Genomic DNA, 27,814 nt, shown 5'->3' with positions numbered 1-27,814 from the left:
AACTTACATAGCTACCGTTCATTTTGAGGTTGTACCTTTTCAAATATTATTTGTGGGAGTTTGTGGATAATTTTTGTTAACTATATATAGAGCTATTCCTTTTGTCTGACAAATTGAGTATATTAACCTTTTATCTGCTTTACACATATTTTTCAGTTTGTCATGTCTTTAGTAACTACAGTGAATTTTCCTATTTCTACTTCTTAAAATGTCTGTGTAGTCATCAAATAGTGTTCACCAGGACTTTGTCTTGAGTGCTTTTATCTTTCTGCCTGCTCTGCCTCAGTGCTCTCAGCTGATCCCATAAACTATCCTCTGCAGTCAATGAACTACTAAATCTATACATGCAGACCAGACCTTCGCTTTAAACTCCAGACTTCTAAATAAAATATCCAACCCTAATCTCCAGTTACCTCTAAGGTGTGTGGGGTGAGGGTCTAGGAGGGGGCGATACACTTAGCCCACAGGCACCTCAAATAAACATGGCAGATCTCAAAATTAGCCAAACCTGTGCTCTGCTTCCCCTGTCTCAGGAATTGGTACTAACAGCCTCTCAGCTGTCTACACCAGAAACTCGAGTCACACCACTTACCTCTTTCTCTCTCGTCTCCATACCACAAAGCTCCAAAACCTCTTTAGTCTTACTTTTCAACTTCCTCCACCTTATTCTGCTCTAGCCATACAGTCACTGAATTTATTGGTCCTTTACCTTTTTGGACTAAATCATAGTCACCTTTTAAGTATCAGCTGCCTTAGGAAAGCCTAAATTAAATCTCTAGTGTTCTAACCCCATGATATATGCTTTTTTGGCATCTTGTACTTTTTTGCTACTTAGTACAGTTGCAATCTATATGATTATTAATGTATGTTTCTGCTGATAAACTAGATCATAACAGGAGAAACTGTGGCTTCTTTTTTCACTCCTATACACTTAATGCCTAGCACACAGTGCAGTGAACATGACACAGGGTAAGTGCTGAGTGGTTACTTGGCAGGGGGGAACAATGTATGTGTACATGTAGATTTAGGTTTCTATATATGTATATACTTATGGATTTATACTCATATAGGTATATATTTATAAACAAACCCAATCTTTTTTTATACCTCATTTTACTCTTTGCTACATTTTTACTTCAAGTACACATTTCTAAAGGATGCCCTGTACTCTTAGATTTTCTTTTTTTTTTTTTTTTAAGATTTATTTTATTTATTTGAAAGAGTTACAGAGAGAGGTAGCGACAGAGAGAGTGGTCTTCCAGCTGCTGGTTCACTCCCCTGATGGCCGAATGGCTGCAGCTGCGCCGATCTGAAGCCAGGAGCCAGGAGCCAGGAGCCAGGAGGTTCTTCAGGTCTCCCACATGGGTACAGGGGCCCAAGGGCTTGGGCCATCCTCCACTGCTTTCACAGGCCACAGCAGAGAGCTGGATCGGAAGAGAGTAGGAGCAGCCGGGACTAAAACCCATCCCATGTGGGATGCCGGTGCTTCAAGCCAGGGCTTTAACCTTTAACCATAGCTCTGGCCCTTACATTTTCTTTAAAAAAAAAAAGCTTTTTAAAAAAGCTTTATTTATTTAAACGCAGAGTTAGAGAGAGAGGGAGAGACAGAGAGAGAACTTCTGTCAACTGGTTTACTCCCCAAATGGCCACAACAGCTGGAGGTGGGCCTGTCCAAAGCCAGGAGCTTCTTCTGGTCTCTTCCATGGGTGTAGGGGCCCAAGGACTTGGGTCGTCACCTGCTACTTTCCCAGGTGCATTAGCAGGGAGCCTGATCAGAAGTGGAGCAGCCAGGGCTCAAACCTGCACCCATATGGGATGCTGGCACCATAGGCAGCTGCTTTACCCACTACACTACAGTGCCAGCCCCACATTTTCTACCCTGTTCTCTAGTACCCTCATTAAAGTGAACTTTTTTGGGGCTGGCACCGTGGCTCACTTGGTTAATCCTCCACCTGCGGTTCCAGCATCCCATAGGTGTGCTGGGTTCTAGACCCAGTTGTTCCTCTTCCAGTCCAGCTCTCTGCTGTAGCCCCAGAGGGCAGTGGAGGATGGCCCAAGTGCTTGGGCTCCCACACTCGCATGGGAGACCAGGAGGAAGCACCTGGCTCCTGGCTTCGGATCAGTGTAGTTCCGGCTGTAATGGCCATTTGGGGGATGAACCAACGGAAGGAAGACCTCTCTCTCTCTGTGTCTATAACTCTACCTGTCAAATAAAAAAAAATAAAGTGAACTTTTTCTTCTTAAAGATTTATTTTTCTGGAAGAGAGAGAGAGAGAGAGAGAGAGAAAGTACCTTCCATCATCTTGTTCACTCCCCATATGTCTATAACAGCCAGGTCTGGGCCAAGCTGAAGCCAGGAACCAGGAACTCCATCCTGGTCTTCCACATGGGCGACAGGGTCTCAAGCACTTGGGCCATCTTCCACTGCCTTCCCACACACATTAGCAGGAAGTTGGATCGGCAATCCAGTGGTGCAGTTAACATGCAGTACTTGCAAAGCAGGAAGCTGGATCAGAAGCAGAGCATCAAGGACCTGAACTGGCACTCCTCTGTGCCACAACGCTGGCCTCTCAAAGTCAATTTCTGAAATACAAATCTGATCAAGCTAATCATTAGTTAAAGATTTTGGAGGCTCATCAACAGAAAAGGTGCAAACAAGGCCTCTTATGGCTTGACCTTTATTCACTTGAGCAGGCTATAGCCTCAACCCAAAAAAAGGGACCAAGGCAACAAATCACAGCAAACTACCTGATGTTCTTAAACAAACAAGATTCTTTTTAACAGTCTTGTTTTCTTATACTCTAGTGACACTATTCTGCTTAAAATGCTTTCTGGCCGGCGCCGCGGCTTACTAGGCTAATCCTCTGCCTTGCGGCGCCGGCACACCGGGTTCTAGTCCTGGTCGGGGCTCCGGATTCTGTCCCGGTTGCCCCTCTTCCAGGCCAGCTCTCTGCTGTGGCCCGGGAGTGCAGTGGAGGATGGCCCAAGTCCTTGGGCCCTGCACCCCATGGGAGACCAGGATAAGTACCTGGCTCCTGCCTTTGGATAGGCGCGGTGCGCCGGCCGCGGCAGCCATTGGAGGGTGAACCAACGGCAAAGGAAGACCTTTCTCTCTGTCTCTCTCTCTCTCACTGTCCACTCTGCCTGTCAAAAATAAAAATAAAAATAAATTTTAAAAAATGCTTTCTGTATCCTGTTTCTCCTCTCTTTTCACAACCAAAGTATCTTTTTTTTTTCTAAAGATTTATTTATGTATTTGAAAGAGTTACACACATAGAGAAGGAGAGGCATAGAGAGAGGTCTTCCATCCACTGGTTCACTCCCTGATTGGCTGAAACTGCGCCAATCTGAAGCCAGGAGCTAGGAGCTTCCTCTAGATCTCCCACACAGGTGTAGGGGCCCAAGGATTTGAGCCACCTTCTACTGCTTTCCCAGGTCATAGCAGAGAGCTGGATAGGAAGTGGAACAGCCAGGACTCAAACTGGCATGCATATGGAATGGCAGCATTGCACACAGCACTGGCCCCCAAAGTATCTTTCAAGACAGAGTTCAATTGCCACCTCCTCCCAAAAAGCTTTCTGAGCCACTTATTCCTGAGTTAAGTATATTTCCTCTGTATTTATCGCTTTTTAATTGTTTTTATTTGAAAGGCAATGATGGCTGGGGAGAGAGAGAGGAAGTGGGGGGGGAGGCAGGGAGAGACTATCTTCCATTCTCTAGTTCACTCCTGAAATGGTCACAACAGGGAGGTCTGGGCCAGGCTGAAGCCAGCAGCCAGGAGCTTATCCTGGTCTTCTACATGGATGGCAGGGACCCAAGCACTTAGGCGATCTTCCTTGACTTCTCAGGTATAGTAGCAGGAAGCCAGTTTGGAAACAGAGTGGCTGAGACTTGAATCTGCACTCTGATTTGGGATGCCAACATCACAAGCCATGGCTTAGCTTAATTCATTACACCACAATGCTGGCCCCATACTGGAATTTATAAACAAGAAATTATCCTTCTCTCACTGGATATTCGGTTCCTGGCTAATAGGGACTATATATTTTTCATCTCTATTTCAAGTTCTTGTGTAGACTTTGGCAAATAAGTATTAAAACCTATCAAAACATACTTACCTTTTGAGAAATGCTATTCTAACTTCTGGGAAATCTTCCAGTCAATCAGTGAATCTGAAAGTAAATACTTCAGACTGAAAACAACCTAAATGTCCAGTAACAGAAGAATGATACAGTCTGCTAAATGATGCGCAGCACAGCAATTTAGAATGAAGACTGTAAATGATATAATAACAATACAGATGCTTTTCTCAGATGAGAAAAGACAAATATAGGATCACATTTTGATCCTATAGAAGTAGATGCACAGACACTGACTACAAGGGAATGAAAATTTGATGAGTTGTTTGGAATATTCAAAACTTTATGTTTTGGTATATCTTCTCAATTATAATTAGAATAATTTAAGTTAAATCTATACCACTAATAGATGTCATGTATAAATGCATGAGTATATAAATATATATATGCATGTATTTCCTATATGTACAGATACTTCAGTAGAAATGAGTATGTATGGCCTTAGTCTCTACTAAAAAGACACAGGAATTTCTTCTTTTTTTAAAAGATTTATTTATTTATTTGAAAGGCAGAGTTAGAGAGAGGGAGAGGCAGAGGCAGAGAAAGAGATCTTCCATCTGCTGGTTCATTCTCAGATGGCCACAATGGCCAGGGCTGGACTGGGCTGAAGCCAGGAGCTTCACCTGGCTCTCCCATGTGAGTGGCAGGGGTCCACATACTTGGATGCTTCTGCTGCTTTCCTAGCTGCATCAGCAGGGAACTGGATTGGAAGTGGAGTGTCCAGAACTCAAAACAGTGCCCATATGGGAAGCCAGCACTGCAGGCAGTGGCTTAACCCACTGTGCCATAGTGACCAGCCCCAAATAGGACTTCTTAGAGAAAAGACTAATTCCAAGGCTGAGGCAGAATAAGATAAACATGGAACATCTTATGATAACCAGAAAAAAAGTGATAAAAAATTCTTTTGGATGCAGACATATTATAGAGACACAGGAGGCCAGACTGAAGGGCCTTCCACTAGCTAAATCTAAGACACTCTGAACAAAGTAATTAAATACACACTTAAATATTAAGAGGTTGGGCAGGATTTGGCCTATCAGTCAAGATGCCACTTAACACATCTGCGTGCCCTATCAAAATACCTGGATTTGATACCTGGCTCCAGCTCCCAATTCCAGCTTCTTGCTATTACAGACCCTGGAAGGCAGCAGGTAATAATTCAAGTGATTGGCTCTTTGTTACCCACGTGAGAGACCTGGATTGAGTTTGGTTACTGGCTTCAGCCTGGCTCAGTCCAAGCCATTGTGGTATCTGTAGAATGAACTAGCAGATAGGAGCCCTTTCTCTCTCTTGAATGAGTAATATTTAAAAAAAAAAAAAAAAGAAGAAGAAGAAAATATTGAGAGGTGAAGGAACATGATGTAATTTACCCTCAAGTGATTCAGGAAAAAAAAAAACTACTTAAAAATAAACAAAGAGGGGCCAGTGTTGTGGCACAGCAAGTTAAGCTGAGACCTGCCACACCAGCATCAGTTCAGGTTCCCAGTTGCTCTACTTCCAACCCAGCTCCCTGCTAATCTGCCTAGGAAGGCAGCACAAGACACCTGGAACTCCATCTGGGTCTCCTGCCTTTGTGGCCATTTGAGGAGTGAACCAGCAGATGCAAGATCTTTCTGTCCCTGCCACTCTCTTGGCAATTCAACCTTTCAAATAAATAAACTTTAAAAAAAACGCACACACATATAACTGTTGACAGAGGGAAGGCAAATGAGAATCAACAAATACAGAAATGAAAATACACTGGGGCTAGCGTTGTGGCATAGCAGGTATAGCTGTTGCCTACAGTGCCAGCATCTCATAAGGACACAGTTTCAAGTCCTGGCTGCTCCACTTCTGATCCAGCTCCCTGCTGATGTGCCTGGGAAAGCAGCAGAGGATGGTCAAGTGCTTGGGTCCCTGCATCCACCTGGCAGACCTGGAGGAACCTACTGGGTCCTGGCTTGGCCTGACCCAGCCCCAGCTTTTACTGCCACTTGGGGAGTGAACTGTCTCTCTCAGTCTCTCTCTCTCTCAACTCTGCCTTTCAAATAGAAAAAAAATAAAAGACAAGACAGGAATTCACAAACTCATGCCAATAATAAACTGATAAATCAGAGAGAAGGAAGGATTCTTTGTAGTTGAATGTTGTGGGCCATAATGTAGAGGGAATACTAGATTTGTTCAAGTACTTTAGCAATAATGAATGCTGACTAAGGGGGGAAACTTTTATGAGGAGCACAGCATGATATAACACCAAATGTACCCCTACAAATTGCCTATCAATTGCCATGAAGAGGAAAAAAACAGTAAAATTACACAGTGAAAAATTTAGGCACATACTCATATTAACCAGATGTTCAAAGTGAAGACCAGTGAGAGACAGGTAGGTATCATGTGCTTCGAGATGTAATTCTCAAAAGAAGGAGGCAACATGACCTGTGCAACAGTCCAAGTGAGAATGCATAAGCTCAGTCTAATAATGAGGGGACATCCAATACAAAATGAGGAATGTCGAGGGAGAAGCTGTATGCTTCAAAAATGGAAAGGTCATAAAAGACAAATAAGTGTTCTGGAAATGTTCCAAAGTAAAGGAAGGTAAAGAGGCCTGACAACTAAGTGCAGTCCCTGACTCAAGACTGGATCCTGGAAAAAAAGAGGGGAATGCTATAACAAATAATTTACAAAATAAGAAAATGGATGGCAAACTATTGTTTCAATGTGAATTTATAAAACTGATAGGAAAAACTCTCTCAAGTATTTAGGGATAAAGGGCCAAGATATATATAGTGTAACAAAAAATGGCTCAGCAAAAAAAGTATATAAAATTAAAATACATATATTTGGAGAGAGAACTCACCCTCACACAAGAGCAAACACATAGTACAGATATTCTTTGTACTGTTTTTATTTTTGTAAATTTTAAAATATTTACAATTAAAAATGTTTTTTGTTGTTGTTGAATTAAGTCAACCTAAGAGAAACAAGACCACGAGGAAAATGAAAGGAACTTGAAAACTTAGTAAATTTTACTTAGAAAACTAAGTAAATTACTTTTTTAAATTTTTTAAAGATTTTATTTATTTATTTATTTGAGAGGTAGACAGAGAGACAGAGAGATAGGTCTTCTATGCACCAGTTCACTCCCCAAATGGCCTCATCCCCCAAATGGCTGCAATGGCCAGAGCTGAGCTGATCCAAAGCCAGGAACCACGAGCTTCTTCCAGGTCTCCCACATGGGTGCAGGGGCCCAAGCACTTGGGCCATCTTCTACTGCTGTCCCAGGCCAAGGCAGAGAGCTGGCTTGGAAGAGGAGCAGCCAGGACTAGAACCGGTGCCCATATGGGATGGCAGCGCTGCAGAAGGAAAATTAACCTACTGTGCCACGTCACCAGGCAACCCCTACCCTGGGTAAATTATTTTTAAAAGATTCACTCATGCATAGTGTGTCCAAGTTACTATTCAAAATGTTTTCTTCTTTAAGAGTCTGAATTCTTTCTGGAAAGATACACAGACCTACAGCCTTCTCAGTTTTATCTGAATAAGTTAATATGTTGAAACCAACACTCCATTAGTGGTAGCTTACTCATTAGAAACGGCAGGGAAGCACTAAAATTATAAGACCTTTCTTCTGCACACAACCCATATTTACTATCCATTTGCATTCCAGTTTTCAAAAGTAAAACTTCAGATTTCAAATTATGACTTCAGTTCTACTCTCATGACAAATAAAAGGGAATATATACGGGGTGGGTGGAAAGGGGTGAGGGAGGGATAAGTAACTCTTCCCTGGATTGAAAAAGCAAGTTGAAAACTTGCTCTAATTGAGTACCTAAATGATTATTTCTTTTCATAAAGTACATCACTTTGTGGAAGTACTGAAGTTACAGACAAATAATCATGCTAGATTTTTACCCTGAGTTTAGTAGTCTGAAGTAAAAGCACTTTTTCTTTTTTTTCTTTGAAATTTAACTCAGGAATTTGCACCCCCTTGTGGTCAAAATTCTTAGTTTTCAAAAGGCCGTGTTTTTGAACTGGGTTTTTTTTGTTCAGGCATAGGAACTATATTGATTGATTTTTTTCTCCCATTCTAGCAAATCAGGAAGTTTTAATGAAGGATTTTTTGCTCATTAAATAACATTTTAAATCTTCTAAAAATTACCTCCACAAAAACTTAAGTCTGTGCAAAATGGAGATAATTGCATCCACCCTATGTGTATGAAGGTTCAATGGAAAAATGCATGTGCATGCTTAGCACAGTGCTGACACACAGCAGGTACTGGATAAATGTTATTTTTAAATGTTTGTTTATTTTATCCACTTGAAAGACAGAGTGATAGAGATCTTCCATTTGCTGGTTCACTCTGAAAATGCTTCCAACAGGCAGGGCTGGGCCAGGCTGAAGCCAGGAGCAGGAGTGCACTTGAGCCTTCATCTGCTGCCTCCCAGGATGCAACAGATTTTAGAAGGAAGCTGGAGAGAAATCCAGTAGCTGGGACTGGAATCCAGGCACTCCTATATGGGATGTGGCTCCCCAAGTGGCAGCTTAGCCCACTGTGCCACAATACCCACCTAATAAGTGTTACTAGTTATCAGTATCATCACCATCACTTTAGAATTCTTTTGACAGACTATATCTAAAAGTAAAGTAAGTCAAACTAGGTTGCGTTATTTACCTATTCAAAAGATTCTAGTACAATCTTGCAAGCAAATTCCCCAAATACAAGAATACTACTTATCTAGACTCCCCAGCCGATTCTCTCCTCAGGTTTATTATACAGTATACATAATATGTAATTATCTGTTTGTTAGAATGTGTATGGTTTTTACTTTATATGTCTTAGATTGGTTTTTGTAGTTTTTGTTAGTATTCAGAAAAAGCAGTGAAACTATTCCATATCCATATCTTATTCTTATAAAATGGTAAAAATAAATTAGCATATTTATTCATCTGACAGGAATTACTCATATTTGGCAAAAATCATGTCAAGCTGATTTATCATTTAAAGGGGCTCTTGAATAAGACTAACCCTTAAGGGCACTGATTTTTAAAACACTCATTAAAGAAGCCACTTGAAAATATCAGTAATAGCTAATATTTATCAGTATGTCAAGCACAGTTCAAATGCCGTTAGTGTATTAAGCTAATCTACATCCTTATAATAGTCCAATAAGGCATTAATATTGTTCATTTTTACAAAAGGTCAGACAGATAAAATGACTCACCTGAGATGACACAGTAAGTAGCAGAGATGGGATTCAAACCTAGGCAGTTTGGGCTGGAGTCCAGCCATCTAAACAGTGCACAAAAGTACCACAGATATTTAAGACAAATACACTACTTTACCAGGTTGTTTTCTTTGATTATCTCAAATTGGTAAAATCCCTTTCCAAATGCACTTTAATAATGCAAACCATGCCAGCCTTCTCCCATTTTCTTTCTTAGCACTTCAGTCACTTGCATATCCACTGTTTGATTTTTTTATACTCCACCAGTTATGGTTCACCACGGGTTGTGTTGTGATGAAAACTGGAATAAACATAACAATACATCAGAGTTTAAACTGTTGGAGTCTTTTAAAAATCCATTATAATTTAGGATTAAGTAAAAAACAACCAGTCAAAAGTAATCTTTAAATGTGATCACTTAGGAGCAAGAGCAGCTCTCTTTTTTAAATTTCATCTTAACTAGCCTAGTAGCAGGTAGGATACGTCTTCAAAGCAAGTGAATCATTCGATTTTTAAGGGAAAGTGACAATTTTATCATAAACAGGTTTCCCTAGGTCTTGTGCTTCTACTTTACCAATGCTAAGACTTTGGGGCAGGTGGCTTAATCTGAGCCTCAGTTGTCTCTCATTTGTACAATGACACACCAACTTCTCAGGGCTGCTGTGATCAATACACGTGATTAACCCAGCACACAGCCGAGGCACCATAGAGGTTACCGCTTTATGAACGCGTCGCACGACGCAAGCTCGTCTTTGCTGAATTCAGCTCACTTACCCTGCCACTAAAAAAAAATTTTTTTTAAATCACCCTACACGACACCAAACACCGCCCATTCCTATCTCCAGAACTCAGCAGAAACTTTAAGGACGACCCTAAGAGAAGCTGGATTCAAGGAAGGCGCCTTCGCCAGCAGGCAGCCGGGCCAGGGAAGCGGGCGCGGCGGCCGGGCGGGGGCGCGCGCTCGGGCACGCGCACACCGAGGGGCGGGGGACCACGCCTCCCGCCCGTGCGGGTCGGCGCCTGTAGGCGCGCTAGGAGCCGGGCTCCATGGTCTGACAGACGTGGGTTCACCCACGCGCTTTGTACCTGGGTGCCTTGGGGGGAACCATTTGTATCTCAGTCTTGGTTTCCAGATCCTCAAACCGAGAATAACAAGACTTCCTACCTCGTCAGCGTATTGTGCGGCTTCAGTGCGATAGCTCTGGGAGGGGCGTAGGCGTAATACCAGAGCCCTACACGCTGGCGGGGTTGTTTGTGGGTACACCTGTGTCCGTACGTAGGGCCGCGGAGAGGCGTCCCGGGATCTGGAGTTTAGACACTGGCTGTTAAGGGGTTTTTCGTTTTGCCTAAGCTAGACTCTTCTTGGTTTACCTCGAAGAGTGGACTAAATGCCTGTCCCCAGACAGGTATCTGTGGCTTGACACGCCCACTGTCTGAACGTTCACTCTCTGCCTCCGCGGCCGTGCAAACTCGCTGCACGCAGGCGCAAGCAAAGAGGTGCGAGAACTGCGACCGCGGAAAAGGGAGAGCGACGCACAACCGTGATTCTACGCATGCGCAAGGCAAGGGGTTGGGGAGGGTAAAGGTGTGCGCATGCGCAAAACTGTCGGGCCCGTAAGGGGGGGTTTAGAGGCGGTATTGACAGCTGTGGAGGCAGCCCGCGTTCCCGGCATGCCCCGGGGCGGCGGGGTTGGCTCTAACGAATTTGAATGAGGAGCCTCAGCGCTTTCGGCGCCATTTTCGAGTGATGCCTGATCTCATCAATCTAGCGGGAGGGACGGGACAACCTGTCCGAGAGTATAGCGCCATTAGGACTCCGCCAAAAAATCGCTAAAAAATCACCAAAAATTACTTGGAGCAAAGGGCAGTCCATGGTGCTTCGCCAAGGTTGGCGCAGTCGGTAAGAGCTTGAAGAAGTAGCAGGACGGGACGCGGGAGGTGGCAGCGGTGGGACCGGCAGGCGGTGGGGGGGTGCCAGGAGTGGGCGCCGAGTCCGCCGTCACTTGACTCGCAGAAAATCCCAGGAGAGAGGGTTGGGGGCAACGTGGGCGTCCTCGAGTGGGCGGCGGCGGGCGGAAAGTGGCGCGAGCGCCGAGCGACGGGGCTGTGGGGGGGAGGGGAGCTGCAGTTTGAGCGGGACGCGGACGCGCTGCGGCGGGGCGGCCGCCGCCCAGCGGATCTGTCAGCAGGACCCCCCGCCCTGGCCGGGGGCTGGGCGCGGCGGGGTCTCGGCCGCCGTCACCGCCTGACAGGAGGGAGGGGACGCGCGCCCTCCCCCCACGTCCCGAACCGAGTCGCCTTTTCTCGCAGTTTTCCCGGCCCGCTGATGGCCGCCTTCTCTTGACAAGAAACTTAAGGTCGACGGAAAATTCAGGACCCAGAGTCCTGGGTGTCTGCGGTCTGTCGCGACCGACAGTGCCCCGGCCCGGCGGCACTCGGACGTTTAGATGGCCGTCTCCTGACGCTAAAGCTTGAGGTGCCCGGGGCCGGAGAGTTTCGCTGCCTTCGCCGCCCTCCCCCTGCGCGCTTCCGTCCCGGTGCGGTCTTTTTAGGTAGGGGTCGGGCTGCCGGCGCCGGGCGCTTCGCTGCCGGGCGAGATGGGGCGGGGGCCGGCGGTTGAGGTTGTCGCGGGCTTTTGGCAAGAATGTTGGACTTAGGCGACTTGCTCGGGATTTTTGTCATTTGCTCTCTCGGCGTTGTCCTTTCCCGGGGGCGGGGGGAGGGGTGTCCGTGGTGAGATGAAAGATGGGGCTTCAAGCTCGCTGTTTCCTTCTCGGAGTCGCAGTTTTCTTAGAAGACTTTTTCCTTCTCCAGTCTTTGAGACATTTGCAAGGGGAAAAAGCGACCTGTGAAACTGTTTTGATGTTTTCCTCCCGAAAAGTCTGTACCCGGACAACTTAACGGTAATTTTGCAATCCCCACCTTTTCTTGGGAACACTCTTGACGCTGGGGCGGAGGGAAGAGGGATGTTATTTGTCTTCTCCTTTGGTGAATTTTTTTTTTTTTTGGCCCCTTAGCTGGTGGATTCTATCAAATCTTACTCGATAACTCTTGAACGATATAAGCCAACGACGGTTTTAACTTTAGGTATCACAATATGGATAATGGCCTTTGTAAAAATCGCGCATTAAAGATCTTTTAGATCTTGGATCCTTTTCTGCGCTGAAGGCATCGCTAGATTAACCCTTTACTGGGATGATTTGCGTGTGGGGTGAGCGGCGTTGGCTGCAAATCTTGGAGAGATGGTTTTAGCAGTAGCTGTTCAATTGTTCGCAAAGAGGAATAGCGCTTCCTTGGAACCGCAGAGACACACGCTTTAGGACTGCCTGCCTGCAGGACCCCCCGCCCCCGCCCCGATAGGGTGGAAGGATCGATTGATTTCTTATTTCTTTTGAAGACTGGGGGACCCGCCCTCACTTAGAATCTTTCCGGGAGAAGACCAGGAGAGCGCAAAATGAAGTTTTTCGAATTGTGTCTAACGGAGCTCCCAAAACACCGGACTTTTACCCCCTGATTGGCTGGAAGGAAGCGGGACTGGGGGGTTTGAATGTTGAACGCTAGATTATAATTCTCAACTTTCCGAAAAATTATACTTTTAGTTAGAGAACCACGGAAATAATTACAAAACGTTAAGACGGATAGTTTAAAAGAAAAAGTTGGTGTTTAATAATTTCTTAACTTCCATAAAAGACTTTCGGATAGTTCTGAAATATGTATTAAAACTGGAGAAGTTATTTTCACAAAATTGTATTTCTGCTGGTTGAAATGACAAGACTTTTATATATTTGCCCCTGTTCTTTATTGCCTAAAAACTCAGTAAAGGATTTAGGGATTCTTTTTTCCTGTAATAGAAACTTTTCTCCTTAAACTGCGTGTATTTGTTGGATGCAGGTTACGGGAAAAATGTTTCTTTCATTTTGATGAAAAGAAACTTTAATTTTCTTAATGCTAACAAATGATCTTTTCCACATTTTCAATTAAAATTGGATAGATTTTGAAAACTTTTGTATCTAACCTAAAATGTGTAGGTTTTGCTAATTCGTCCATTGCAGTGGACTTGAAACTTGGGTATACAAGACATTTATGTTTCTTAATCTAGGTAATACAACAGGTAAGTGTGTACAGGTGCGTATATGTGACGTTACTTTGGGAGTTAATTATGAAGAAATGTGTACAACAAAATGAATGTGTTGTCATTTACATGATTGGTTTTCAGTTGATTTTGTTTAAAGTTGCTTGAGACAACCGTCAATACATTTTTATTTATTACCAAGCTTGTCATTCCATTTAATTGCATCTTGATAAGATGCGGGTGTGTTTTTCAAAGAAAGGCAGTAAATTCAACAATAAACAGCTGTGAATGCCTTTAAAAATAATTTTTACTTTAATAGAAGTTTATATCCTTTTATGAATAGTTCAAATTTTGAAACTTAGCTTGTATTTTCACATTGGATCAAATACACATTGTTAGAAAATATTCAGATTAAAAGAGCTTTTGACTTTTAAATCTATAGGGTTTTAAATGCAAATTGTTAATAAGTCAGATAGCTATGTTTATAAATAATAATATTTTTGTATTGCCTTCAAAGCATGAAATGTGATTTCAGAGCCCATGGTCACTACTTTTTTTCAGAACTATTTATTTTGGATTACCTTGTGAAAATTTCACAAAAGGTGGTAATTAATCTCTATAAAATTTGATTTAATGGAATTGTGCATCTCATTTCTGTTTAAATGTAGTTACACCTAGACTACCAGAAGTAGGAGTTTTGCTTTTTACTTTTTTTTAATTTTATATTTTAATTTTCATTCAAATTGTGACTGAGTTTTTTGAGGGGGGAGGCTTTAAGCTCCATCAGGCTGATTAAATTTAATCATACTTCTTTAATGTATTAGTTTATGGGATTTTTTGGTTTGTTTTGGAGGTGGTAGGTCAAGGATTGCTTTGTTTAATTTGTTTTTAAAAGAAAGGATTTCTTTATTTAAAATACTTAATTTAAAGCATGAGAACACACTAGCACCTAAATAAAATCCACAGCATTCAAAATGTACTCCCTTTTATATAATGCTAGATAACATTATTAGCTTTTAGATTTATGAACATGTGTAGGTATGACTTCCAACAGATGTATATTTTTTAGCTTTTATATACAGTTACCCATATTTCTCAAATAATAATTCTCATTTTTATTTTCTACTCTATTTGTAAAAGTCATTTATTATTCCAGGAAAACAAAGGTGGGGAATAGTATTGCTACAGTAGCTCACCTCTTTTTTTTTTTTTTTTTTTTTAAGCTAGATTTACATACTATGGAGAAGAAACAAGAGAAGGTATCATTCTTGTAGCAATGCTTCTCATTTTTTTGCCCTTGATAACTATTTTTTTTAAATCCATCTAAAAGGGCAGTATTGGACTCTTTAAAAATGTTATTAATTGTTCTTAGCTGTAGATTTACAGAATATAGCCTCAAGTGTTTATATGTGACACTATATATTTTCTAATCAAATTAATATCATTCTTAGTGTTTATCAAGAACAGCTAAATTTTATGGTGACTTTTGTATTCTGGCTCCCATGTTTCATCAATCTTTGTGTGCCACATTTTTGTTTTGTTTTGTGGAGACTTACACATTTTCATTTCTATTTATTTGTTGATATGTAGTAACTATTCAGAATGTCACAAAATACTTCAGAAATGCTGCTCAGTTGATTGGGTTTACCAAAAAAAAATTCCCAGAGACTCTATTAGATATTTCTTCTGCATAACACATAAGCTTTCTCAAATTAGTTGTAAATATACAGTGTTTTGGAAATTATTCTGTAATAGTCTCTTTTTTAAAAAATATTACTGATATAAAATTAGCTTTTTTTCTTTTGCTTGTTGAAGCTTAATAATACCCACATTGACTTTTTAACCCCTTTTTAAGAAAAACAGATTATTGATGTGATATCTAGAATACACATCTTGTCATATTAGAATAGATATGTAATTTTTTAAAAAAATTCAGCAAACTTAAAAACATTGTGCTAGGCAACTGATTTTGGCACATAATTAGAACTCAAAGTATGACTTGGTGAATTTTGTAGCCCCAAATATCATAAGACCAAAGGAAGTCAGTAATAAAAGACCACTTTATTTCAAATAAGTGTTGAAAGTGAGAATAAGCATTTAGAAGTGACAGCATTAAAACCTTAAAATCAGTGTCTTAAGAGTAACAACGTCAGTTTTAGAATACTATATTACTAATGTGTCTTAATTTATTTGACTATTTGCATTACAAATTATGGTATAGATCCTTCATATTAATGTTGCTTTCTGGTAGATAATTTTTTTGCCTTTTTCCCCCCTATATTACAGATGCTTTAGGATTTTTTTCTTTTTGGAGAGGCAAGTTTTGAATATTGGAATTGATACTAAATACACACATATATATCTGAATGTTAGTACTATCAAATTATGTTTCATATACTTTTTTTTAATCTTAAAAAAGAATGTTTGCATTTGAAAGACTGATCACTAAGTATTCTAATCTATTTTGTAATAGATTTGCGATTTGAGTTTACTGTGTGAAGGATTTTGTCTCTTTTTATCATACATACTTGGTTTAGTACATCTTATTTAAATCTAAAGCTCTTTCGTTTCTTATTATCTGATATTTGTTTCCCTACTGTTCAAAAATGTGTGTTGTGTTAAAAACTTAACATTTGGCGTGTGATTATTTTGTTTACTACCATGTACTTCTATGATTTTTACATTTAAGAAACCTTAATTTTCAGAGTGCACAGATGTAGACAACTTTATCTTTTGAGAAAGACTATGTAAAAATGGTTGTAATTTTTAAAAAATATCATGTTATTTGGATTGGTGTTTACGAGTTACATATGATTGTGTGGTTTTCACCATTAATCAACTATTTGGCAGCAAAAGAATAAAGCCTTTTTTGGTTTTCATTCTTTAGCTTTCCAAGCCATTCTTAAATAAAAGTGAAAAACTCATCCAGAGCTTTATAGTGCACATGTAGTACATTTCAACTTTGATAACTTAAGTTTCTTATTTTTATGTAGTTGAATGCCACTGAATCATTAAGATTCAGGAAAGTAAAACAAATGAAAAAGTCATTTATATATACCCACCTACCTCTCACCTGTATTGAGAAATGTTAAAAAAAATTGTCCTGGAGTAGACAATTTATTATTACTTGCAAATATTTTAATTTGTTTAAAAATTTCTAAATTTTAATAATATTACAACTGTAATGTATTAAAATATTTAGAAATGTTGACATTCACTTAGGCTTGGGAAAAGATTCAAATTGAAAATAATGGTAATTTCTGTCATTAAAACTTTAGATAATTTGGGAGAAAAAGGTAGATAAATTTTATCCTAATGTCTTGAGTAGTTTTTAAAGCTGTGGACTTTGAGTTTTAGAAGCATAGGCAATGTTTATTCTTACGAAGTCTCTCTCTACCAGTCTTCTAATGGCTACCTACGTACACACACATAACAGACACCTTCAACCTCTAATAGTTACATACACATATGCACCATGCTCATCTACACTGCTTTGAAAATGAATGCCCTAAAGAGAAATGAAAGCAGAAACATATTAATCTGATTTGTTTGAAGAGGCTTCGGATGATAAAGCATATCACAGGTGTTTCTAATCAAGTGATTTCTATTTTAAAAACAGTATTTTCAAGTTAGTGCTTCTTTGAACGTTGGCAAGTTCGAGGTCATTTTGAAGACCTTACCTTTGTGTTCAGGGATTAACTGTGGAGCTCCAGGAGACAGAAATCTGTTGAGTGTCTTCATACTATAATACATGACATTTTTATTGCAGGTTTTGACCTTTAGGAGAGAGCCAATTCTGGAGAACAACCTAACTTCTTTGACTGAATACTCACAAAACACACGGGAACATGATAGGAGAGGAAGGTATACTAACGAATTTTTTAAAGTATGTAATTTTATGCAGATTAAATTAAGCTGAAACTTTTAGCTGAACTAAAATCAGTCGATAAAGAGTTATTGCTGTTGGAGATCATTCTGTGAAGTGGCCAAAACTCTCTTGTCTTGCTTATTTAATATGGAATTTTTTTAAATATAGTTGATGTTCTCATCATCTTGTATTAGGGCCGACTCCAATTGAATTTATTTGTTCCAAAAGTAAGTAAATAGAGTGAATTTTTCGCTTTTTCCTTAAGGCTGTTAAGGTGTCCTTGTAAAAGAATTAATCACTTCATGTCATAAAATGGAAAGTTTAAATCAAGCGGAATTTGGTGCTTAGCTGTTTGATTGGTAGAGAGGTAGGTAGAGCCTACAAAATTAGATAAGATTAATGAGAATATTAGAGAATTTAAAGTATTCCTGTACTGTCCTAACCAAAAGTGGCATTTTGGTTGAAACTGAAAAACCCACTTTCTTAAGCAGAAACTAGTGTCTTACTCATACTCTGATTAAAATATTTAAGTTGTTCATATCAAAAGTTGCAAACTCTTTAAAAATAAAATTATAGGATATCTATATTTCCAGTGACTTATTGTCTGAACCTTCAAGATACTTTATTACAGAACCATTTTTCTGCCTTATTTATTTTCTTTGATTTTTATTTTTAGTTAAATATTCTAGATAGTATTTAATAAAATTTGTGTTTTCTAAATGATAATCTGGTATGGTAAAAATGAATTTACATAGTGTTGCTTGATTAACTCTTTCATGGTAAAGTATGAACCATAACTTTTAAAGATTATTTTGCTAAATAAAATGAGATTAGCTAAAATACAACACTTTTTTCTTCAAATTTTTTTTTACTTGAAAATTTTTACTTTAAATACATAAGATATAGGGAATTCCAAAGATTTGTCTTCATGAGAAAAGTGTAATCTTGTTTTAAGGGTGGGTGTAATTACCGTCATGGTCACAGAACTGCTTTTAACTTTTAAATATTGTAAATTTTTTTAAAAACATATTCTAAGATGGGTTGAAGAATGTTTGACTGTTGATACCATATATTAAAATACTAAACACAAAATCTGGAATTTTTGTATGTTAGATAATCCAGGAATGTGGATCTAAACAGTTGAAATTAAATGTTAACATTTAATAGAAATCAGAATTGAATATAAGGATGAAATGAGGTACTTTTCTTGTGGTGATATCATACTGTAAGGTGATTGAAATAAATTCAAGGTGTAGTGTATAACTTTCATGTCACAATATTACAGAAAAGCAGCTTAGTTGGAATGGAATGAAAATAAATACAGTTTCCTCCCTCTCACTTAACCAGTATTTTCCAGGCTAAAGATCATTTAGATGGAAAGTGAAAGATATGATTAACTGAGTGTCTGAAAAATAAAATCTGTTCAATTTATCACTTTCAACCCAGATATCTTAGATACACCTTAGTGAGTTAAATGGGGGAAGAGAACATTTAAGTTTTGTATATAAAGATGTAAATCTAGAGTTGTTTCTAATTTAGAAAGTTATGATTTGTGATCTTTGAAGATATCAAAATTTATTGTTTGGACACAAATATTTAGCATCATACCACTGTCTTCTCTATAGTTATGTGCTATCCTACAGACTTCTAAAAACTCAGTAAATAATGCATAAAAGAATCAGTATAGGTATTAAAATTTTTCTTAGATTTTGGGAAGTTCTGACAGGGTAAGAAACCTTAACCTAATTAGTAATATTTGTTATTTTAGGAAGCAGGTTAATGAAGGCTTTTACTGATGTGTATGATTGGCTGTCCTTTAAGTACCCTTTGAAAGGCATTTTGTGATGATTGTGACCATTTTAAGTTAGCACATTTGCTAACTTAAAACCTAAACCTTCATAAACCTAAGCCTTCATAATAGTTAATTCTGGCATAATGAGTTCAAGGGAGGGGGCTTATTGTTAATTTTCATCTTTCCTTCTTCAGTGACAGTTTCACACCTCCTTTGTATAATATTTATATTTTTGGCTAAATTTGTTACCAGGGTTAAGTAATATTCATTTTCAGGAAGAAGTATTAATTGTCCCCAAAATACATATATACTGTTACTCTTCTGTCTTTTTTAAATAGTTTTCTTAGGGTAGAAAAGATATTTAGATAAAATAGAACAGAAGTAATCTGACCTCTCCAGAAGGAGAAACTTAAAATTATTCATTATTTGTCAGTGATGTATAATGCTAGTTTATAAGGACAACTTAAATTTTAAGCAGTTTGTCAGCTAAAGCATTTTAATATGGGCTTTATATTTTTACTGAGAATTTGTTAATAGATACAATGAACTTTTAAAATAAAATGTCTTAATGTTTGAAGCACTTTTGTACATCTGTGTTTTGCTTGAACAGCTTTATTTCTATTGTTCAGATAAGACCTAATATATCAGAATTATATTTTCTGGTAAACGTTTTTCAAAAGGCAGTATTTATTTAATGTAAGGGTTTTATGTTTTTATTAAATGTCATTTTGAAGTGGAGTCTTAGCACCACAAACTACACTTTTAATATTTCGTTAACACATATTACTTGCTTTAGTTTTCCTTTCCTTCCCATCTTCCTGGTTAGAGTCCACTTGCAGGAAAAACATGCAACATGTTTCAAATGCAGTTTCTGGGACTGATTAATCTACTGGTTAATAGTTTATTAATCGATTGCTATTTCTAAATGTCCTAATTTAAAATTTTTTTCTTTTTGTTGTTAGTCTTTTCTGTTGTATAGCTTTCATAGTAATATATTCAAAGTTACCTTATTATACTCTTCAGAATTATTTTTATTAGTTATATTATTTTTCTCACTGAGCTGCCAAGCAGAAACATCATTTTTTCAATTTTAATAAAAACTAACAGATTGGGATCTTTTACACTTTAATTTTTTAAAAAATCTCAAACCTAACCTTCTTGACTAATATTTACATTTACCAGCCAATTCTAGTCCATTTTTGGGATTTTTTTTTAACTTAACGCAAAATTTACGGATGTCCAGATTTCCGACTTTCTCTCTTTTTCTAAGTCAAAAATTAAGTTTCTGAAAGAGGAGTTGCATTTCAATGTAAAGTTGTAAGTCAATAAATTAATATTAGCACAACTGTCTGTTTATTATTCCTTGGTACTGTATACTTTATAAATTTAGCTTTGTATTGCAATTTAAAGCAGGTAAGTTGGATGTGGAAATTTTTTTTAGTAGGGATTTTTGTTAAAATTTTCCTGGATAAAATCTTATTTCTTTGCTAATAGTGTCTGAAGTCAAACATATGGTGGTGATTAGATACGTGGTACCTGGGAGGGAGCCAGGCATTTTGTAAGCAAAATATAATTTCATTTCTTGATTGGAGTTTGAACACTTACTTGTTTTTCAGGCAAATAACTAGAGAGGATACTCTGTTAATTCACCCTGGCACTGCTTAAAATTCTTGGAGAATTTAGATAACTGAGCAGTTAAATCCAAACTTAAGGAGCTGAACATAATTACATGTGTCATTAACTTTTTTCTTTAGATATATTATAGGTTCCCTTTCTAATCCAAACACCAATTATGTCTTTTGTCCACCCCACCATTTTTTAAAAAGAGAAAAATCCTTCTCAAACAATTCTATCAGGTAGTGATTTAAAAGACTTTGGTAGTAGGTTGAACTGAACCATTTTTCTCCTCTGTTAGATGTATATGCTTTTCTCAGCTTGCCACTTCAGCAGCAGCAGCAGTGAATAAACAAGTATTACCACAACATCTCTTGTTCTTGTCCCTTACAGCTGGGATAGGGGCTGGGAAATTGCTGCTGCTTATCAGCTATTCTACAGAACTGTATCAGTATGCAGTAATGGTGGCCTAAGGAAATTGTACACCCATCAGTTTTTATAGAACAGGTAGAAGGGGCCTACTTGGGGTCTCCATATACACCATAAGGGAATATGTTGTTCAACAGAAAGATATTTTCTTCCTAATGCAGGACAAAGAGAACAGTAAATGCTTGTAGTTCTTAGACTTATATTTTACTCTTTACTCTCTGTGTTTAGTTCACTTAATTTTATTAAGTTAATTCCATATCTTAGAATGGAATATTGTCTTCTGAAAGTATGTATGTTTCTTGCTTTTCACTGTTAAACTTGTAGACTGAAAAAATAATAATTACTTGCTGATGCCACAAGTTAGTTAATACATTGAGGAAAGAAAAGTTGACTGTGTCCACATAGGAGTGTTTTCACTTTTAGGCCATAATCTGTCCACATTTTCATTTTATAGTCCAATTCAAACCAGATTCTTGTTGATTTTCACTATAACAACCATAAAAATTAGCATCCTATACTAAGTGTTGTAAATAACTAAAAACAAAGCCATCCACAGGTGAAAACTTGTCTTTTTTCTATTAAACTATTTATTGTTTTTATTGTTGCATTTACTACTCCTTATTCAAATTATGTCTTGTTACATTCTAAAATCTTTTGAAAATAAGTCCTATAATTTCAAATAATATTGAATGCTTTACAGTGTGAATTAACATCAATAATCATGTTTCTTCTTTTATGTCTAAATAATTCCAATAAGTTACAGTTAACAAGGAAATGAATATTGGATTTTTATTATTGTTCTGATTTCATTTGGAAAATTCTTTATGGGAAACTACCAAAGATGATTTAATATATAAACCTAATAACCCAATTCAAAATAAGACATTTGCAATAACATTCTTTTTAAAAGGTAACCATACTTCCTCCTGATTGTCTCACTCCTAATGTTCTTCTTTATCAATCATAGTAAACTCAGACTATTTAGTTCTCCAGTGATGTTACTGAAAAAGCTTCGCCATAATATGTGCTTAATTATTTGAAATAGAATGAGCCTATGACTTGTTCTGGCATTGTGAAATCAAACGGATTCAAGCATAAATGGAGATTACTTTTTTTTTCTTCTTAATGCTGGATTTTTTAAAAAATATATTGGTGTTGTTTAACAAATAACATATTAATTGCTATTACTATTGTCTACTTGTTTTTGCTAATTAGTGCTTAATGTGTGTCAAGGACCTGTACCAGGAAAACCTAGAATGAAGCAGTTTTCCAGACCTGCCAGTCAAAAAACTCTAGATCTGGAACTCGGAGATTCACCTTTTTTACAAGCTCTTTGAAAGTTTTTTTTTCTTCTTCTTCTTCTTCTTCTTCTCCTTAAAGGAGTACTACTTTTGAACAATACTACTTGAAATGAGGGAGGATTGTTTGCAGTAACAAACCATTTACCTTTCTTGCATTTTCCCTCTCCTAAGTCATCTTGGATCTAAGCTCACTGTCTGGTAGTCTTATCCTTTCTATAATAACAATTCTAAGTATTGATAGTTCCTCAGGCATGTGAGGAAAATCTGTTATCAGAGCTTTATTTTTGTGTAAGTACCAAATTTTAGTCTATCTAGTTTACCAACGTTTGATCTATATATGATGAAAATAGGAAGAATTTGTCACTTAGGAATTTTTAAAATTTTTATCTAGATAGTAGCTATTTTTCTTAAATACACTTCAAATGTTGGAAAACTATGAAATGGGGAACTCTTCATATGCTGCTTGTATGAACTTTTGGCAGTATCCTAGTACAGTCGCAGATATAATAGGCTCACACCCAACAATTTCATTCTTAGATGATCTAGATAAACTCAGACATCTGTTAAAAAAAGGCTTGTTTATTTTTAATAGGGAAAAGTTGAGAGCAATGCAAATGTTAAGCAACAGGAGAAAGGCATATTGTGACATAGTCAGATGATTTATATAGCTTTTAAAATAAGAACTGTCATGTGTGACTATCCTCCTTCAGTAAACAAAAACAGATTATAGAAAGGTTATATACTGAATAGCATTTATATAAAAGATGTATTTATGATACTATTGATATAAGGCTAGAAAGCAATGAATTTGTAGTAATAGTATAAAAACACTCATACGTTACAAATAACCAAATAGAAGATTGTGATTGTAGCTTAGAAAGGATATGACACGTAGGGGACTTCAATTGTACATGTAATTGTTTCCCTTACAAAGATAAAGCAAGGGTGGCAGAACATTCAAGAGCTGCATTGGAGGGCTAGTTAGGATGTGGCAGTTCATTCTGTTGAGTATTGTTTTAGTTTTTCTGTGGATTTTGAAATTTTTTAAATGTGCTGCCCTTTTTTGTGATCAAGATACTCTGCAGTAAACTATACACTTGAGTGTCCATTAAGAGCCTGGATAGTTTTGTTGTATTCTTTTAATCCTGTTTCAAGTCAAGCTAAAAAGATACCATTTAATTTTTGCTTTTTATTTTTGAAGATGTAATATGTTTCTTGCCTTTGTGTACTGGTTTTTAATCCTTCCTACTCTGTAAGTAATAGACAACCATGGAAACAATTTTTCTTATCACTACTCTTTAATTTACTCTTTGATTGAGACAGCTTCACAACTGCATTTTCTGTTTGTTTTGGCCATAGCTGCATAGTGTATTTTCAGAGATTCCTTTATACATTTTAAACTCCAATTTAAGCTTTGTATATATACTGCATTACAATGGAATTCTTGGAATTGGGCATCATATGGATTTTTTATTTTAAAATTTTGTTTGTGCATAAGTGAGAGAGAGGTACCAATCTCAGTCTGTGATCTTGAAATAACTTAAAATATCTATGATTGCTTGGTGTAGTCCAGAAGCTCAGTGTGCGCCAAATTAAACATTGTATGAGTTTGTTAAATTACATGTTTCACTTTTAAACTTCAAAAAAGTAATTGTAATAGAAAATCAGATTTAAAAAACAAATGATAGGGGCAGGTGTTTGACTCAGCAGTTAAAGATGCTGCTAGCGGGGTAGTGCTGTGGTGTAGTGGGTAAAGCCACTGCCTGCAGTGCCGGCATCCCATATGGGCACCGGTTCTAGTCCCAGCTACTCCACTTACAGTCGACTCTCTGCTGTGGCCTGGGAAAGCAATAGAAGATGGCCCAAGTCCTTGGGCCCCTGCACCCATGTGGGAGACCTGGAAGAAGCTCCTGGCTCCTGGCTTCGGATCGGCATGGCTCCGGCCATTGCAGCCACTTGGGGAGTGAACCAGTGCATGGAAGACTCTATCTCTCTCTCTCTCTCTCTCATCTCTCTCTCTCTCTCTCTCTCTCTCTCTCTCTCATCTCACTGCCTGCCTCTCTTTCTCATCTCTGTGTAACTCTTTAAAGTAATCAAATAAATCTTAAAAAAAAAAAAAAAAAAAGATGCTGCTTGGAACACCCATACCCCATAGTGAGCCAGCCAAGGTATGACACCTGGCTTTGCTTCCCATTCCAACTTCATGATAATATGCATCCTGGGAGGCACAAAGTGGTGGTTGAAGTTCTTGGGTCCCTACCACCAATGTGGGAGACTCAGATTGAGTCTCTCTCTTTCTCTCTCCCTCTGTTTTTCTGCCTTTCAAACAAAAAATAAATGATTTAGCAAAAAACTAACATACCAGGCTGAATTATATAAAATGCTGTTGCTGGGTGTTTATAATCTGCAATTGCTCTGTGCTCTACAGGGATCAGAAAACATTTATGTCAACCTCAGTTGAAAATGCTGATTTATATAATGTGATCAAATTCTTAAATCTTTTCTTTTTTGCTAGATTTAATAATGATAAAAATGAAGACAGTAATAAAACGGCCTTCAACCTACATAGCAGTGCTTAACTTGTAAGTATTAAAGTCTTTGTCCAGCTACTCTTGCTATACAAAGTTACTGTTGAGTGTTATATTTGGTTTATTTCCTACTCATCCTAGAATAATTTAGTAGCTTCTCCTTAGCCCCTGACACATTGAGGTCTGATATTAACCCAATTTAGGATACAGTAAATGCCATTGACTTGGTTAAGTTACCTAGTTAGAACAAGGATATAGAGTATTTTCTATCATCTCTTAAGTCTAAGAATCAGAATTTTGGCTCTTTTCCTTCAAAGGAATTTGAATATAAATGATCTTTTTAGCTTCTTTACTAGAGAAATCTTTTTTCAATTAGTTTTTATATGTTCTTAAATTAAGTTTGAGACTCTAGAAACATTTTCCCCTTATTCATTTAACTTGAGAAATGTGTAAATTTTAGCAAAATGATTCTACCAGACTAATGGGAATTAGTGTTACACCCCTGGGAAAGCTCATAGATCATGGTTATGTTAAATGCATGAGGTACTTACTTCCCTGAAAGTGTGTAAGACCCTAAAATCAGTTAGATTCATTTCCATCCATTCCTTGAGCTAATTCTACATCTCTGAAAAAAAAAAAAAAACTCACGCGCAACTGTTCCTGTTCTTAATGTTGGGGCATGCTCCTATTTAGACACTACACTTGATCTTAACCAAAAGGCTGAGACACGATAGCATGCTCCTATTTAATAAAAACCAATGTTTCTCATGCTTTCCTTGCATTGTCTCACACGTTAGTGAATCAGATAATGTTTATGTATTAGAGGGTAACCTTAGGATCATGGAATATCAGCCCTTATCCTAAGTAGTCTGTTGGGGGAAGAGGAGATCAATTAAATATTGGAAATGTTAATAGTGAGCCACTTTGTAAAGTAATAACCAAATGCCACAGATCACTTTGTTTTTCAGATTTTTTCCCTTGATATTTCTGTTTCTGGAAAATTTAGAATAGAAAAATTTGCAAATCCCTAAAGAATCCTATATAATCCAGATTTTGGCCCCTTAATTGGTTCTTTGGAAGCTAACTCAGCCTTTCTTCAACTCAACCCTTGGAAAAAAAAATCTTTCCAATTGGTGTTGTATTCCTATGTAAACTGGAGAGCAGTTTACTTTTCAGAAAGAAATGTGTCTTTTAACTTTTAACAAGTTTATAAGCACAAATAGCTTTACTTATTCTCAACTTGGCTTCGTCTCTATTATACCTTTTTGAACAGTATTTCTTGGCTATTCTCCAATATCTTGAACATAGACTATTTGCCATATTTTGTAGTTGGAATGTTTTGTTGTCTGTTCTAGGTAGGATGCCTGGGGTTCCCTTTAACTTAGATACTAATATGGAAATGTTTCTGATTAAATAATACCCAGCAAAGTAGATACATAATGAGAATACTAAAAATCCTGTGTGATCTCCCAATCTCTTATTTCTTGTTTATTCAATGCCATTGTTTCTTTAAACTGGGATTTTTTTTTTTTTTTTTTTTTTTTTTTTTTTTTTAAGAAAAGGTTTATTTGAAAGTCAGAGTTACACAGAGAGAAGGAGAAGCAGAGAGAGAGAGGGGTCTTCTATCCTTTGGTTCATTCCCCAGTTGGCCACAGTGGCTGGAGCTGTGCCAATCCAAAACCAGAAGCCAAGAGCTTCTTCCAGGTCTCCCACGTGGGTGCAGGGGCCTAAGGGCTTGGCCCATCTTCTACTGCTTTCTCAGGCCGTAACAGAGCTGGATCAGAAGTGGAGCAGCTGGGACTCAAACCATTGCCCATATGGGATGCTGGCATTGTAGGCGGCAGCTTTACCTGCTAGGCCACAGCACCGGCCCCATAGTACATGAATTTTTAAAAAACTATTTTTTTATGGAGTATGGATGTTCTGGATGTTCCAGAGGTGTGGAACTGTCTGGTTCATAAATGCTGTGCTCTTGAAATTAAGTAATGACATTATTTTGGGTTGTATTTTAAAACTTTGGTAGACATGAATTTTTTTTATATTTGTTTTAATTTTAAAGTCTTGAGCTTTTGTTCTGTAACAAAAAATTTAGAAATAGTCATGTCTTTTTTTTTTTTTTTTTTTTTTTTAAGATGTATTTATTCACTTGTGAGGCAGAGTTACAGAGAGGGCAAGAGAGAGAGCGAAGTCATCCATCTGCTGGTTCACTCCTCAAATGGCCACAGTGGACGGAGCTGAGCCAACCCAAAGCCAGGAGCCAGGAGCTTCTTCCAGGTCTGTCGTGTGGGTGCAAGGGCCCAAGGACTTGGGCCATCTTCTGCTTTCCCAGACCATCAGCAGGGAGCTGGGACTTGAACCAGTGCCCATACGGGATGCCAACACTGGCCTCATGTCTTTCCTTTCCCCCCTCCACTTTTTCTTTTGTGAAGTGTTTTCATTTTTTACTTTGCAGTTTGGATACAAACACTTAACTATATATTTTCATTTTGTGAATTTAAGGTAATTGAATGTATTGTTTGATGTTTAAAAAAATCTTTAGGAACACCATCAGCTGTTGAGAGTATAGTGTCTTTTTAATAATCTACAAAAGGGACTCAAGCAATGACTTTAAATAGAAAAACAAGAGCTGAAGCAGAACTTTACCATTTAGTGCTGGTATTGGTGATCCTGTAAACCAGTGAGATAAATTATTCCTGATTAAGGAGACTTACTAAATTTGCCTGCTATCAAGAACTAAGCTAGTAAAAAGAAATAACAAAAACCATTTGTCATATAGAATTAGTTACCAAAATAAATTTTTAGATATTATCAAATTAGCAGTAAAATAACTGACAGGTAATCATACTAGCCTAGAAAGTGTTTTCAG

General features: G+C 37.9%; 2 long non-coding RNA genes across 16 annotated transcripts in view; one reads left to right on the top strand and one right to left on the bottom strand.

Moving 5' to 3' along the window:
* Nucleotides 1-1,311: 1,311 nt before the first annotated feature.
* Nucleotides 1,312-10,841, bottom strand: LOC149124597 (uncharacterized). Its single transcript, XR_016213298.1, has 4 exons — nt 10,510-10,841; nt 9,342-9,645; nt 2,293-2,596; nt 1,312-1,424 (listed from the first exon to the last, which is right to left on the bottom strand). It is a non-coding gene; the product is annotated as an uncharacterized LOC149124597 (long non-coding RNA).
* A 204-nt stretch (nt 10,842-11,045) lies between these two features.
* Nucleotides 11,046-27,814, top strand: part of LOC149124594 (uncharacterized) — a 91,665-nt gene continuing 74,896 nt past the window's right edge. For 10 of the 15 annotated variants that reach the window (XR_016213282.1, XR_016213286.1, XR_016213290.1 and 7 more), the window contains exons 1-5: nt 11,046-11,244; nt 12,159-12,247; nt 17,186-17,280; nt 24,936-25,002; nt 27,081-27,222. This is a non-coding gene — a long non-coding RNA (uncharacterized LOC149124594). Of the gene's footprint in view, nt 11,245-11,654; nt 11,897-12,158; nt 12,248-17,185; nt 17,281-24,935; nt 25,003-27,080; nt 27,223-27,814 lie in introns of all 15 variants that reach the window. The other 5 variants (XR_016213296.1, XR_016213293.1, XR_016213295.1 and 2 more) reach the window with 3 other exon arrangements.

This window comes from Oryctolagus cuniculus, chromosome 9, assembly GCF_051225735.1.
Source record: "Oryctolagus cuniculus isolate XC-2025 breed Fujian yellow rabbit chromosome 9, ASM5122573v1, whole genome shotgun sequence".
In the NCBI taxonomy this organism is placed as follows: domain Eukaryota; kingdom Metazoa; phylum Chordata; class Mammalia; order Lagomorpha; family Leporidae; genus Oryctolagus; species Oryctolagus cuniculus.
Note: the sequence above shows the minus strand (reverse complement) of the source record. Positions and strands in the feature narration are given on the sequence as shown.